At 36.3% G+C, this 13,278-nt stretch overlaps 2 protein-coding genes across 2 annotated transcripts in view; one reads left to right on the plus strand and one right to left on the minus strand.

Moving 5' to 3' along the window:
• Positions 1-13,278, minus strand: part of LOC309507279 (uncharacterized protein) — a 61,524-nt gene that overhangs the window by 34,708 nt on the left and 13,538 nt on the right. The window lies entirely within an intron of this gene.
• Positions 1-13,278, plus strand: part of LOC309507277 (uncharacterized protein) — a 61,742-nt gene that overhangs the window by 31,244 nt on the left and 17,220 nt on the right. The window lies entirely within an intron of this gene.

Genomic DNA, 13,278 nt, shown 5'->3' on the forward strand with positions numbered 1-13,278 from the left:
GCCTCTCGCAACACCGACACAGTGTAACAATATGAACACTAAGAGAGTAAAATTTTAACACCAATGCAGATAACAACAACACTGTTACAGAGCTGGGTGCAGCTTTGTAGCAAACACTGGCGGAGTTAAAATTCTACACTGTTCTGGTGTTGACCTAACACTTTAAAAAAATGGAAATGACAATCTTCTCAACCTTATAGGAGTCAAATTTGACACCATCCTGGTGTTGATGGAACACCTATTTACAAATAAAAAACAACACTAAAGGAGTTACCAGTTTTTCTTATTAGGGTTTTGCATTACCTACTTTAAAGAACTGTAAAATAAACTTAACAATTATTTAATCTGAAAAGAATAAATTCACTTTGAAATAAACACATCAGTCTGTATTACTCTTTCAAAACTTTATTCCAGCACAGAGCACCAATACATCTAGCCAGTACTTTAAATTACATGAATACATTTTATTTTATTAATTTTTTTTACAAATAACAGTCCAAAACGATGTAAAATAGACTGTCATTTCCATAGGACATTTGTAAATCAAACGGCTTGTGGTAAAACAATTCGTCAGGTTTTTTGAGCACAAGACTGTTCTCTTGTGCAAAAACACTGAAAGCATGAAGATGTTCAACAAACTCTGATTCCATACATGATGCCAAAAAAAAAAAATCCATCCATAATAAAAATGTTAACAATTTTTCCAAAGACAGGTGCATCATCAACCAAGTCTAAGCACACAACAAGACCACTACGATACTCCGTACCATGACACTTAACCCACGGTGTGACCGTTAATTCACTTGAGAGATCAATGTGGAGCTGCTCAGAAATAAAATCACCGTTTTCAAGGTCGGACAACAATTCTTTTGAAACAGGGCCAGACTCAATACCTTTGATAGTACAGTGCTCCCAGTGATAGGCAATGGCTAGCTGGTGTTTTTTGGCAAGTGATTTGGTCAGGTTTTTGATTTTTTTTTTAGATTTTTCTTAAAAAACCTGTGTTTTGCTTCATACCTCATAGTCCATACATGAATTAATGGGCCAATTTGCCTGATGCATTCAGGGTAGTGAATCATAAGGTGGTGCTTTGGAATCAGATTCCTAGAAGGGTACAACTCCTTGAACAATCGATGATGCTCCACTATCAGATGCTTCAAAAATATTGTCATTCCTTCAGAGATGCAAGGAGAAAATATAATGTTAACAATATGTAAGAGGAGCAACATCAAATGCCAGTGCTTATCCCCTTCTGGGACTACATCTCCAAATATGAGAGGGATGTTCCTAATGAGACACAATGTCTGACTTGCGTTGAGTCCAATGCTGTTTCCAGCTTGTTGAAGGTTAACCTTGGTTGGGCGATTTATTTTTGTCCAAATAGCCATAGTTGAAGGCATACAATCTTTGAGGAATGGAATCGCAAGAAATTAGATTGCAACTCATGTATTCAAAAAGCAGTTTCACTTCATACTGTGCAACTCCCTCCAGGATATCATGCATAATATCCAGCACAAAGTTCTCTGATACATTAAAGTAAGTCAAGGTATTGAGTACAGAATTTCTTTTAATACCATAACAGGAGTTTTCATTAGGGTTGTCAGCTAGATACTTATAATGTTCCTCATTTAGGTTTCTGCTACGCAATATCACCCGCGGATCATCCTCACTAAATACTTCCTGTGCTAACACCTTGTCAGTGAGGCACAGTCTGCAGTAATGTTTCGCAGAAAAAGATTCAACGTAACCAAGAATACCATTTAGACCAAGGTTATCGCTGGTAAATTGCGCAATAGTACCAAAGATGGGCTCCTCAGAAAATGACACCTTCATTCCCTCCTGCTCAAGTATTTTCACATCATCAACCAATGGGCCAAGTATTTTGTCCATGCCATACTTTTTTCCATCCTCAGAATGGAACAAAGAAATTAGATGTATGTTCATTAAGGAAGAATTTATGTGTGCTGGCAGGTTACGAAGCACAAAATATAAACAGCCAAGTTTATGAATCCCATGTTGAGATCCTAATGGGTTTGCCGTTTCGAAATCATCGTAGTAAATTTGGATCTGAAGGGCATTGCTATGGATGGAGTACAAAGGATGGTTTTTGTAATACTGTCCGTCACACAAATCTCGATACGTGTCACTTTGCCGTTTCTCTTGAATAAGATTACACACCTCATTATTCCTAAAAATGAATTCAAGAGTCTTCAGAAGAGGGATATATATGAAAGTGTCATTAACTGGAATCTGTTCATACATTCCAGAGATCTTATTCTTTCTTGTATCGTATCTGACACCTAAGTGTATTTCAGTAGGTTCAACAACCCCCCATTTCTCACTGAAATATTTTCTCCATTTTGTATCGGTATTAAAATCGGAGAACGGATTATGAAAACTATTAAAAACATCTTCAACTGAACTTCTACTTGTGCTGTCAACAGGCACAACATTTAAAATGTTTTCCCTTAAACTTGTATGGAAATCAGTGACCAAATCCTCCATGCTTTCAACAACTGACATAATATAACACTGTTTGCAACACCGTTACCCTACAATTTAGCTATTATGGATGCACACATTTCTTTGGAACAATCCCTTGAAACAGAAGAACATTCATGCAAACTTGCATCATTATCTGACCTTTGCTCTGTGTTAGACACAACAAGTGATGCTGCTTCACCGGGATTTGGAGCTTGTTGATTTTGTAGTGATATATTCTCACTGCTTGATGCTACACCACTAAAATGAAATCTAGTTAAATGTTTTTTAAAACCTGCATAACTTTTAAATTGCAAGCAACAACCATCCTGAGCACAAACCAGCTCAAATTTCTTGCCAGGATACAAACCATGTACAAGTTTAAGGTGCCGAATTAATTTTACTGTTGTAGCAAGCAGCGTTTTACAGATGTAGCATCTAAACATCATTCAATAACTTAGCTCTGAGCTCCTTTACCCTTGGGCTCTCACTTGTGGTGCCAACATCAATTCCGTAGATTGTAGTCTGGAGAAAAGTGTACATATTTTTGAGTGGAAGATCATAACTGATGCTGAAAACAAAATGGACCTTGAAGAGTTCATCAATTGCTGCAAGTAAAGAGGATTCTTGACAGGGGATGAGCTTTTTATCAACCACAATGAAGAACTGACTGATAGCTTCCTTGCTGCTCCCTGTGGCAGGAATGTATGGTTGACGATTCTCTTCCGCCTCAAGATGTTCCTGTATACTCCGGCATGCCTGAATGAAGAAAACAAACAAACAAAAACACAAATTTGATTAATAGTAATGACAAACAAGTGCAGGTTTATCAGTTAGCATCAATTTTAGTCTTTTTAGCTTGATTGAACATTGTACAGAACAAGAGACACTCCAGAAGAAAACAGTATATGCACCAACTAGCTGTTAAAGGTGATTTTTAAGCATGACATTTTTTATTGATTTTTTTCTGAAAATTAGATTCTGACCCAAAGAGGAGCGTGAAGTCCTGAAGAATCTGAAGCAGTTTGCAGAAAACATGTAAAGAAATTACCATAAAATATTACATTTCTTAACAAGCTAAATGTGTTTTCAACAAAGCAGACTATTTGACAATTCTCTGAAACTAGCATTTCAATTTGGTCAAAAAAAAGGAAAGACAAAATCCATACCAATCCTTTAGTATCCAGGAATGGAGGAAAAACTGAGAGAATGGTGGTGGATTTCTCTGGATCATGGATAAGGTGCTGTCTGTATTCAAACGTGGTCCTCATCTTCTGCATGATGACCTCACGGTCACTTGTATGATTCATCAAGGAGATAGCCTCTAAACTTTGGTCATTATCTAGCTGATCTTCACGGTGACACGGCTGTCTGTCAAGCAAAGGGCCTCCCTTTTCCTCTGTTTTTGGATCATCCTTATTTGCAGAAGGTTTTGTCCCCCGTTGTACTGTTTTGAGGCGCCATGACAAGAACCCAGTGTTTTTTTGGCCATCATAAAAATTTTCCTAATGAAATGACACAAATTAAAACTCAAAATTGTAACCCTCCATCGAAAATGACAACTTCTTAGAAAGACATTTCTAAATGATCACAAAAATACTGAATGTTCTAATCTCACATAATGACTTATTTATCCAGTCCTCCCTTGGGGATCTCTGAGTGAGGGAAACAAGGTGATAATTCCCAAACCATAGTTCTGTTTGGTAAGTCGATGTGGGACTCTCCTGAAAAATGGAAACACTCAATGTTACTTCACAATGATGAGAATTGTTTAAAAATATATAACTAAACTACTCTTATTTTCAGAACAATCAACAGCTTATTACTTAAAATTTGTAGCACCCAACTAATATAGTTCACAATTTATATACTATCATAATCACTAACAAATTAAATAACCCAAGACTATTACATTTTGATAATTACCCTTCTGTCCCAATCATGTGTGCAACCAAGATGTTCACCATCAGTTTTCTCATGTCATCGCTAATTGTCCCTGTATCTTCACACTCCTTCAGCACATTTGCTCCACCTGGTCTTGTGTGTAGAATTTCTTTTATCAACTATAAAAAGAGGAACATTAACCAATTATGTAAGGGATGAAATACATCCAGCCAGTTGTTATAGCAGAATAAACTCCGACAGGCTGATCAGGACATGAAGCGGTGGGTTCTTGAAAATGTAAAATATGAAGGTGTTTTACTTTAGCTCACCTGCCCTCCATCTCTCAATTACCATGACAAAAAAATAAATAATATATATATATATATATATATATATATATATATATATATATATATATATTTGCACAGATTAACTGTTCACCAAAAGACTAGTAATGTGCGCTAACGAAGTAAATAGGGTCAATTGACCAATCAGAATCAAATGTTCCACAGAGCCATGTAATAAGAGAGTAGAAAATGCAGGAATATTTAAATGCCCTGAACGATGGTCCTGAACTGGAAAATTACTATTGTGTATAAAAAAAAAAAAAAAAAGATCTGAATTAAACTTTTAGCATGTAAAGCTCAAGGTTATGATAAGTAAATCCCCCAATGTCTGTGTAAGGCTACTGGGACTCACATCTCTGGCCTCTCACATTATCATCCTTCCTGAATCGTTTTGGACTAAACCAGTCACTGTCCTCACTGCTTTTTGAAGTTAGAGACAGTGTATCTGTATCCAAGCTGACTGAAGATTGAGGTGTGGAAGGTCCTGTTAATGTTCAAACTAGGGTTAATAGACATATTTGGAATACATTTATCCACACATCATCAACACTAGCTACAACATTTAAAATACTGTACATATTAAACACTACCAGCATTCATTCAGATATTGGGATTTGATATCATTCAATAGCTCCTGTTATCACTCACCAATGTCATTCAATTAATTTATGACAAAAACCAACCCACTAGTGGTCATTAGATCAGGAAACACATCTGTATCCACCTCTGTGCCAGTGTCATCTGTAACTGTAACTGCAAGATCTTCCAAAATTGAGAACTTCTCTTTCACTGCACAACAAAAGTTTGATCAAATTTAGGCAATGCTTTATTCACAATTTGACACATAAGGATAGCAAGATTTTTAATGTTTTTTTTTTTTAAGTCTCTTTTGCTAATCAAGGCTGCATTTATTTGATTAAAAAAATAATAATAATATTGTGAAATATTATTACAATTTAAAACAGTTATTTTCTGTGTAATATACAGTAATAGTGTAATTTATTCCTGTGATCGCTGAATTTTCAGCATCATTACTCCAGTCTTCAGTGTCACATGATCCTTCAGAAAACATTCTAATATGATGATTTGATGCACACCAAACATTTCTGGTTATTATCAGTGTTGAAAACAGTTTTTTACATTTTTATTTCAGGATTTTTTTGAAAAGAAAGTTCAAAAGAACAGCATTTATCTGAAATGGAAAGCTTTTGTAACATTAAACACTACCGTTCAAAAGTTTGGGGTCAGTAATAATTTAAATTGTATTTTTTGGGGGAAAATAAATAACAAATCAATAATTTTATTCATCAAGGGTGAGTTAAATTGATCAAACGTTACAGTAAAGACATTTATAATATTAGAAAATATTCTATTTTAAATAAATACTGTTCTTTTGAACTTTCTATTCATCAAATAATTCTGAGAAAAAAGTGTACACAACTGTTTTCAACATTGAAAATAATAGGTAATGAATGTTTGAGCATCAAATCATCATATTAGAATGATTTCTGAAGGATCAGACACTGAAGACTGGAGTAATGATGCTGAAAATTCAGCTTTGATCACAGGAATGAATTACACTTTACTATATATTACATAGAAAACAATAATTTTACATTGTCATATAATTTCACAATATTAATGTTTTTTATTTATTTTTTTATCAAATAAATGCAGCCTTGGTGAGCAGAAGAGACTTCTTTTAAAAACATTAAAAATCGTACCGATCTAAAACTTTTGACCGGTAATGAATATATACACATAATTATTAATAACGACTTCATTACTTACCTTCTGCTATAAATATATCAAAGCAAGCCTCTGGGATTTTTATGAACTTCTTCTGATGTCTAAATTGTGCTTTGACTATCATAGTGATTTTACCTCTGAACTCCTGTGGGAGAGGAATAAACATCTTACTGGGTTGCTAACTTGCTATAAAGAAAATTTGATTCAATATGAAACCATATTTTTTTTTTTTAAGTGATAAAATAAATTACATTTCAAAATATCAAAACATCAAAGATGCCATTTTCATTTTCTCCATGTAAACGCAAATTTGTGTAACCGACGTCTTACGCACATTACGAGATCAATATATCGATTGACTACTGTCCACGTCTGACTTTGCTCCATTAAATATGAGTAAAATGTACAAATAAACAAAAATAAATCAGCTGCATGTGAACAAATCTTTTTTTTTTTTTTTTTTTTTGTCCGTCGACTCTTTTTTTTTTTTTTTTTTTTTTGCAGAACTTACACATAATTACAAGCTCAGGGAAGTGAAGCAAGGTTGTATCTCTTACAATGAACAAACAATGAAACGAGGAGAAAAAAATAAAAATACATAAATATCCTGGATTTGCATGAAGCACATTATGTAATTATACATACAAAAAAAGAAAAAGAAAAGAAAAGCATAACAACAAGGTTAAAGCTGCCGTCGGCAAGTCTGGCAGATTGGGCAGATTGGGTCGATTAGCCAAAATTTTGAATGTTTACAACTCTCATGCCCCTCCCCACTACCAGCGAGCACCCTCCCATCGAGGTCGTGCTCGTCAGTGCGTCACTGTGCGTGTGTACCTGATTTTCTGTGAACGCGTCCGTCTCTTCAGCATCTATCAACACCATGGACTCGGAGGTAGGCTGCCCTGGCTAATCTATCCATAGATAGCAATAACCGAGGAATTGGAAGCTTGTTAGTAGATTTTCTCTCCGCCATCACACTTCATGCAATCTCCAGGCGAACTTCAGGCGTGGCGTGTGCATGTGATATTAACGTGCGCGAGTGAGGGGGGATCTGCGGCGTGTGCACGACCTGTGATTGACAGTCAGATCTCACACCCCCCTGCGCTGATTGGACCTGATGAAGCGGGAGCGCTGGATTTTTGCAAAACAAATAACACGCTCCAGGTGGAGTTAGAAGCTCGGGTTTTTTTCTAAAACCACCTTATTTATGTTGTTCTGTCGGATTATAGTGTCAATTTCACTGAATATGATCAGAAAAATGTTGCCGACGGCAGCTTTAAGTCATATCTTTGAATAAATCATCATAATGCATCAAAAATGTTGCACTTTTTTTGTTATTTATAAGTCTAAGGGAAGAAATAAAATAATTAAGGTCAGCAAGAAAAAGAGGGAAGCTCAAAGGAGACTTAAGCCATTTTTGCTTGTGGATGAAGAATTTTGCATATAAGATAAGGAAATTAACAACATGTTCAAGGGACATCCGCTTTGGGTTTTCATAATAAAAGATAATCTCTTTAAGAATGAAGGTGTGGGTCACATTTGTAGGGCCAAAAACAAAAGCACTTAAATTAGCCCAAAATCGATTGGTTACATTACACTCACAAAATAAATGGGGGACAGTTTCCTCAACAAAACCACAAAAAGAGCAAGTCTCATCAATATCAGAATATTTAGAAATGGAAGAGTTAACAGGATAGATTTTATGAAGGATTTTATAATGAATTTCCTTAACTTTGTTGGATACACAAAATTTACTAGGCAAAAGCCAGGCCTTTCTCCAAATTACATTTGTTACAAGGGATCCCCAATAGAATTTACCCCTTGGAGTAACCTTTCTCTTCATTTGAAAAATTGAGCGAATATGTCTGTTGTTGCATTTTCGATCTAAAAAATCTATCTCTGCCAAGCGTAAAGCCGGATATACACTATTACCTTGTAATGACAATGACTATGACATGCGGTCACATGCTGTTCAAATTAGTAAATCCTGATCTCCAAACACATCCTTCGTTGTCTCCTTAGACAACGAGTTTATTCATGGTGCCTCAGTCTGCTTGAACGGTCAAAATTGCATCTTTGTGGCTCCCCAGAGGGATATTTGAGTCACATAGGGAACCCTGTTTTGGAGAATCCCCTCTAAAACCCCCATTTCAGCATGGACTCCCTGTGACTTTTATAGACTCGTGACATTCCAGATACTCCACACACACACACACACACACACACACACACACACACACACACACACACACAAACATCCTTTGTGTTTAACTTAACATCCTTTAATGTATGTAACTCAGACTTGTATCTGAACTTCCTGTATGCATATGTGATTAATGTTGTTTTGATCATATAGTTATGATCTTCGAGTGTTTGGCTCTGAAATGTATTTTTGAAGAATGTTCTCCCAGTAGAATCGCATCCCGTAACCCGATCTCATTGGCAGGTCATAAAAGTTGACCACCAAGCTCATTCAGCCCTATGCAAAGGAGACCACGGGTGCGCAACATTCCAACACACACACACAAACACACTCTGGACTTTGAAACAGAAACCCCCTACAGAAAAGGACTTTTACCCATAAAGTCACTCTTAAATGTACTAAATATATATATTTGTGTGTTAAGAGGTGTGTGTAAACCATAGGAAAGCATATGTCCTATTTGTAACATTAATAGAACTGCAAATGCCTATACTAATGCATAATAATGTATCTTTGCATTGCTACAACGTCTATATTCTATTTTTGATATCTCTGTAATCCTCTCCAGCTAACGGAGTTGAATTCCGATAGCAGAATTCAGTGATGCGCATTGTTTTATACAGTTCATATGCCTGGAGAAAAACCCTCTCAAGTTAAAGTCAATCATGACTCATTCGAGTGGGCGTGTCTAACCGGACAAAGGAATCTTCCCGCTCGAAAAATCTCGACAGATGATTTGCCCTTCACGCAAAAGGAGGCGTACACGAGACACTGTTAAAAGTCCGAACCTTCAGTTTAAACTCTCTCTCAACTCTCAACGCAACTCAACCCTCTTCTGACCTTCTCCTCCACGCGCAGCGCTTCCCAACGCAACCAGCGGGACAGGCCTTGGCTTCTCCTCTGGACGCATGCCCGCGTCATGTAGAAGCTGCCGTTCTTTTTGCAACTAAGTTCCTACACGCCTTTCCCTTCCACAAGGGAAATGATCTGAACTTTCTCGGTAACGTTAAATTCAAGTGAGCCTTTACATCGTCTTGCGAAACGACCCAAAAGACGAAGCTAGACCCAAACCAGCCGGACACGCGCACACACGCCTCTTCAGCACCGCACTGAAAGAGCACAGAATCTTGCAAGTAACGTAACTCTCTAAACGCTGATTTCAGGTGTCCAGTTCTTAGGTCTGTGAATTAAGTTACCCTCTATCTCTTCTCTCTGTCTTTCTGTCTTTCTTTCTTTCTTTCTTTCTTTCTTTCTTTCATTTATTCTGACCATGCGATGTTTTGTTTGGTTAAATGTTGTCTGTTTTACTGTTTGCATTTTTACGTACGTTTATATTGTAGCTCATATAATCTCTCTAGTGTACATTTATTAAAAATTCATTTATACTTTAACTGTCTCTGTGTTTGAAAACCCACCTTGTAAGTCAATGAAACTAAAAGATCTAAGCTACAAGCTCGATATCGACTACCTTGAGTAGTTTTAATTCATAAACTCAGGAAGTTATGTTCGTGGCCAGAAGATAAACTTTCTTGGAGTTTGTAAACAGGAAAACTCCTTCTTAACTGATAATCTTACATTTATTCGCTGGACGAATGACTGATGTCGAGATCAGTTACAGAACGAGGTATTTCCGAAAATTAATAAAGTAGGGGAGAGCAGGGGCGAAAGTACCATTTTTCAGAAAAACATAATTTGAAAAGATGATGTTTTAGACAGAGATATATTTTTGCTGTGGTCAGTCACTCACAAGTGTGGTCTATCAATACCAGGTGGTATTTTGTAAAAATGTAGAAGGACTTCAGTATAATTTCACTTTGAACTTAAGACTGCTCATGTTACTTTCGACCCCGTCAGTTGGGACGAAAGTAACACACAGGTGGGTCAAAAGTAACACAACAATATACAAGCTAGATTGTTTGTGTTACTCTTGTTTTTTTTTATTAGCCTAAATATACCTGAGTATATGACCTTGTTAACATGTAACTGCAAACATATTTTGGCCTTTATATTTGCAAAAAAAAAATTAATTTACATTTTCATTTTAAATTTCAGTTTCATCAATGTTTCAAATAACCCAACAGTACAAACTTGAATTCTTTAGAATATTTTTTTTTATTGGCAATGTCAATCTATTTTATAAAATGTGTTTTCAACATGAACAATATGAAAATTAAATTAAATTACCATAATATAAATTCTCAACATAATGTAACAATAGTCATGTTTCCATCAATTTTTTATGCATAAATTTAAAATCTGCATTAAAACATCAGGATGGAAACCCTGCAAATACATAGGTGGAGGTGGAAAAGCTATAAGGTATGGCTAAAACCTAAATGTGACTAAGGTAAATGGAATGGTGACAGAAATCAGCTGATTTAAATGTGAATGCACTCTCTTAAACATCTGGCTGAATCAGACCTCTATCTGTCTTACTGACCCTCACTCTTGCCATGTTCTGTTGGTATAACATGACATAAACATGTTTTAATAAATGCTGCAACACAGAGAAAGTCACCACATTAGCAGCGCGACAAAAGAAACACTTGTTTTCACTATAGCGGGACAAAAGTAACAAGTGTTACTTTCGTCCCGACAGGAACTCCTGACGTTTAAACCCGATTTACTTTTATAATGAAAAACTCTAACAAGGCAAACTTCAGGATGTGTTACAGCACTCAATAACATGTAGATTGATCATTACTGTTTGACATGAAACGAAAAACACATCTTGTAATTAGAAAAAAAAGTACCGCTTCAGTAATTTACTTATCGAACTCGAAAACTGCTTACTGGACCTAACTGCGGGAAACGATGACGAAATCACGTGATATTTGGCAGCTCCGTCAAGGGTTGCGTACTGAACGTGCTGTCATAGCTTGAAATGCTAATATAGTCAGGGCTCTGAGAAAATCGCTTTGTTACTTTCGTCCCGCGTTACTTTCGCCCCGGTTCTCCCCTAATGTATATGCGATTTATGAATTATGACCATGAGTTATGATTAGTAATATTTCCCAAATTCCCTATATTCTTGAGCTAATTCGCATTGACCCAGAGTCGTTTACGTTACAACGCTGAGGGCCAGAGTAAACCATCACTGCTTTAAATAACGCAGAACATAAGCTGACCTGACTGTCCATTAAACAACTTCATTTGAATGGTTTGTGTTTTTTGTTTTACTTTCAGACCAGCACTGGAGAACGCCTGACAATGGGATGTTGAGACTTCTTCCTCTGGTTGAGAAAAAGCTCCACCACATCAGTGATCACATCTTCTGTTCTTCAACTGAACAAACTGTTTAGACGAGGAAGAAGAACACGAACCTGATAGGGACGTACAGGGAAGAGCAAGAAACCAGTTTAGCTGTGATAATGAATCATTATTTTCCAACACAATATCAAATCTGTTTTCTGTAGGTGACTGAATATGATTCTCTGGCACTCGTTTTGTGGCTTCAGCAGCTGTGAATGGATTCATATGATGTTGACGTATTTTTGAAGACACATTTTTATTTATCTTGAATCTCATTTTTCTTTATGCTACTTTATCAACTTTATGCTTTGTCCTCCAATAAAGTGTTGTTTAATAAAGTATGGTGACTATTGTGTATTGAAAGTGGTGTTTGGTACAGTAAATATAAATTTTAATTTGAGAAATTTTAATTTCTTATTTCTTTAGTTTAATTAGTTTAAAATAACTACATATAATTAATAACTTCTAAATAACTACATATAATTAAAAATAATAATAATTAAATAACTGGCCTGTTGGAGTATGCTTTTACTTCTACAAAAAGGGCAGATTAGGTACCTAGTCTTATTTTTTATTGCATAAATTAATCAGATGATTTAGATTAATTCACAAATAACACACACGTAAATGCGGTGGACAAAAAATAAATAGGGGTGCACTATCTAAGCTTTCACATTGCCTTTTAAGTCTAGTAATTTACATAATCATAGCAGATGCTTTTGTCCAAAGCAGCTTTAAAGGAGAACTTGGTAACTTTTTTAACTTAATAAAACTGTCTAGAATTCATTTGGATGGTTAAACAACCTGTTCTGGTGATATTGGTGACTTTCCCCGCTGGAAAACCAACCTTGCAACTTGGGGACTACCGTCCCGGCAAGATAGAAATTGGAAGTCTCGTGAGAAGCGAGAACGAGAACGAGCGCGAAACACGAATTGCTTTACGGCAATTCGACATAAACACACACGCATGTATGATGTATTACCAGATGACCCACCTCGGTAGACATAGCTCCACACGATACAGTTGGCTTGCTCCGATCAAAACAAATGCACATGAGCAGCGGTAGAGAGGGGGAGGAGGCCGCCGCAAGTGAGTTTTTTACGACCGTGTTGTGAAATATACGCCCCCCCACAGCTGTAGGGGGAGCTCGTGGGGAAAACATGCGACAACAAAAGGAAAAATCAGCGAAGAAGTGACTAGAGTTCGCTAGAGTTGCCGAGTTCACCTTTAAAAGTGAGGAAAACAACGAAACCGTTATAAAGATAAAATAATAGGCTACATAGATACGTTTCAACCGTTTTTAGAAACACACACACAGTGTGAGCAATGTTCTTATTAGGTGTTTACGCGTTTGTCACAGA

This window comes from Leuciscus leuciscus (assembly GCF_965113295.1).
Source record: "Leuciscus leuciscus genome assembly, chromosome: 10".
NCBI classification, from domain to species: Eukaryota; Metazoa; Chordata; class Actinopteri; order Cypriniformes; family Leuciscidae; genus Leuciscus; species Leuciscus leuciscus.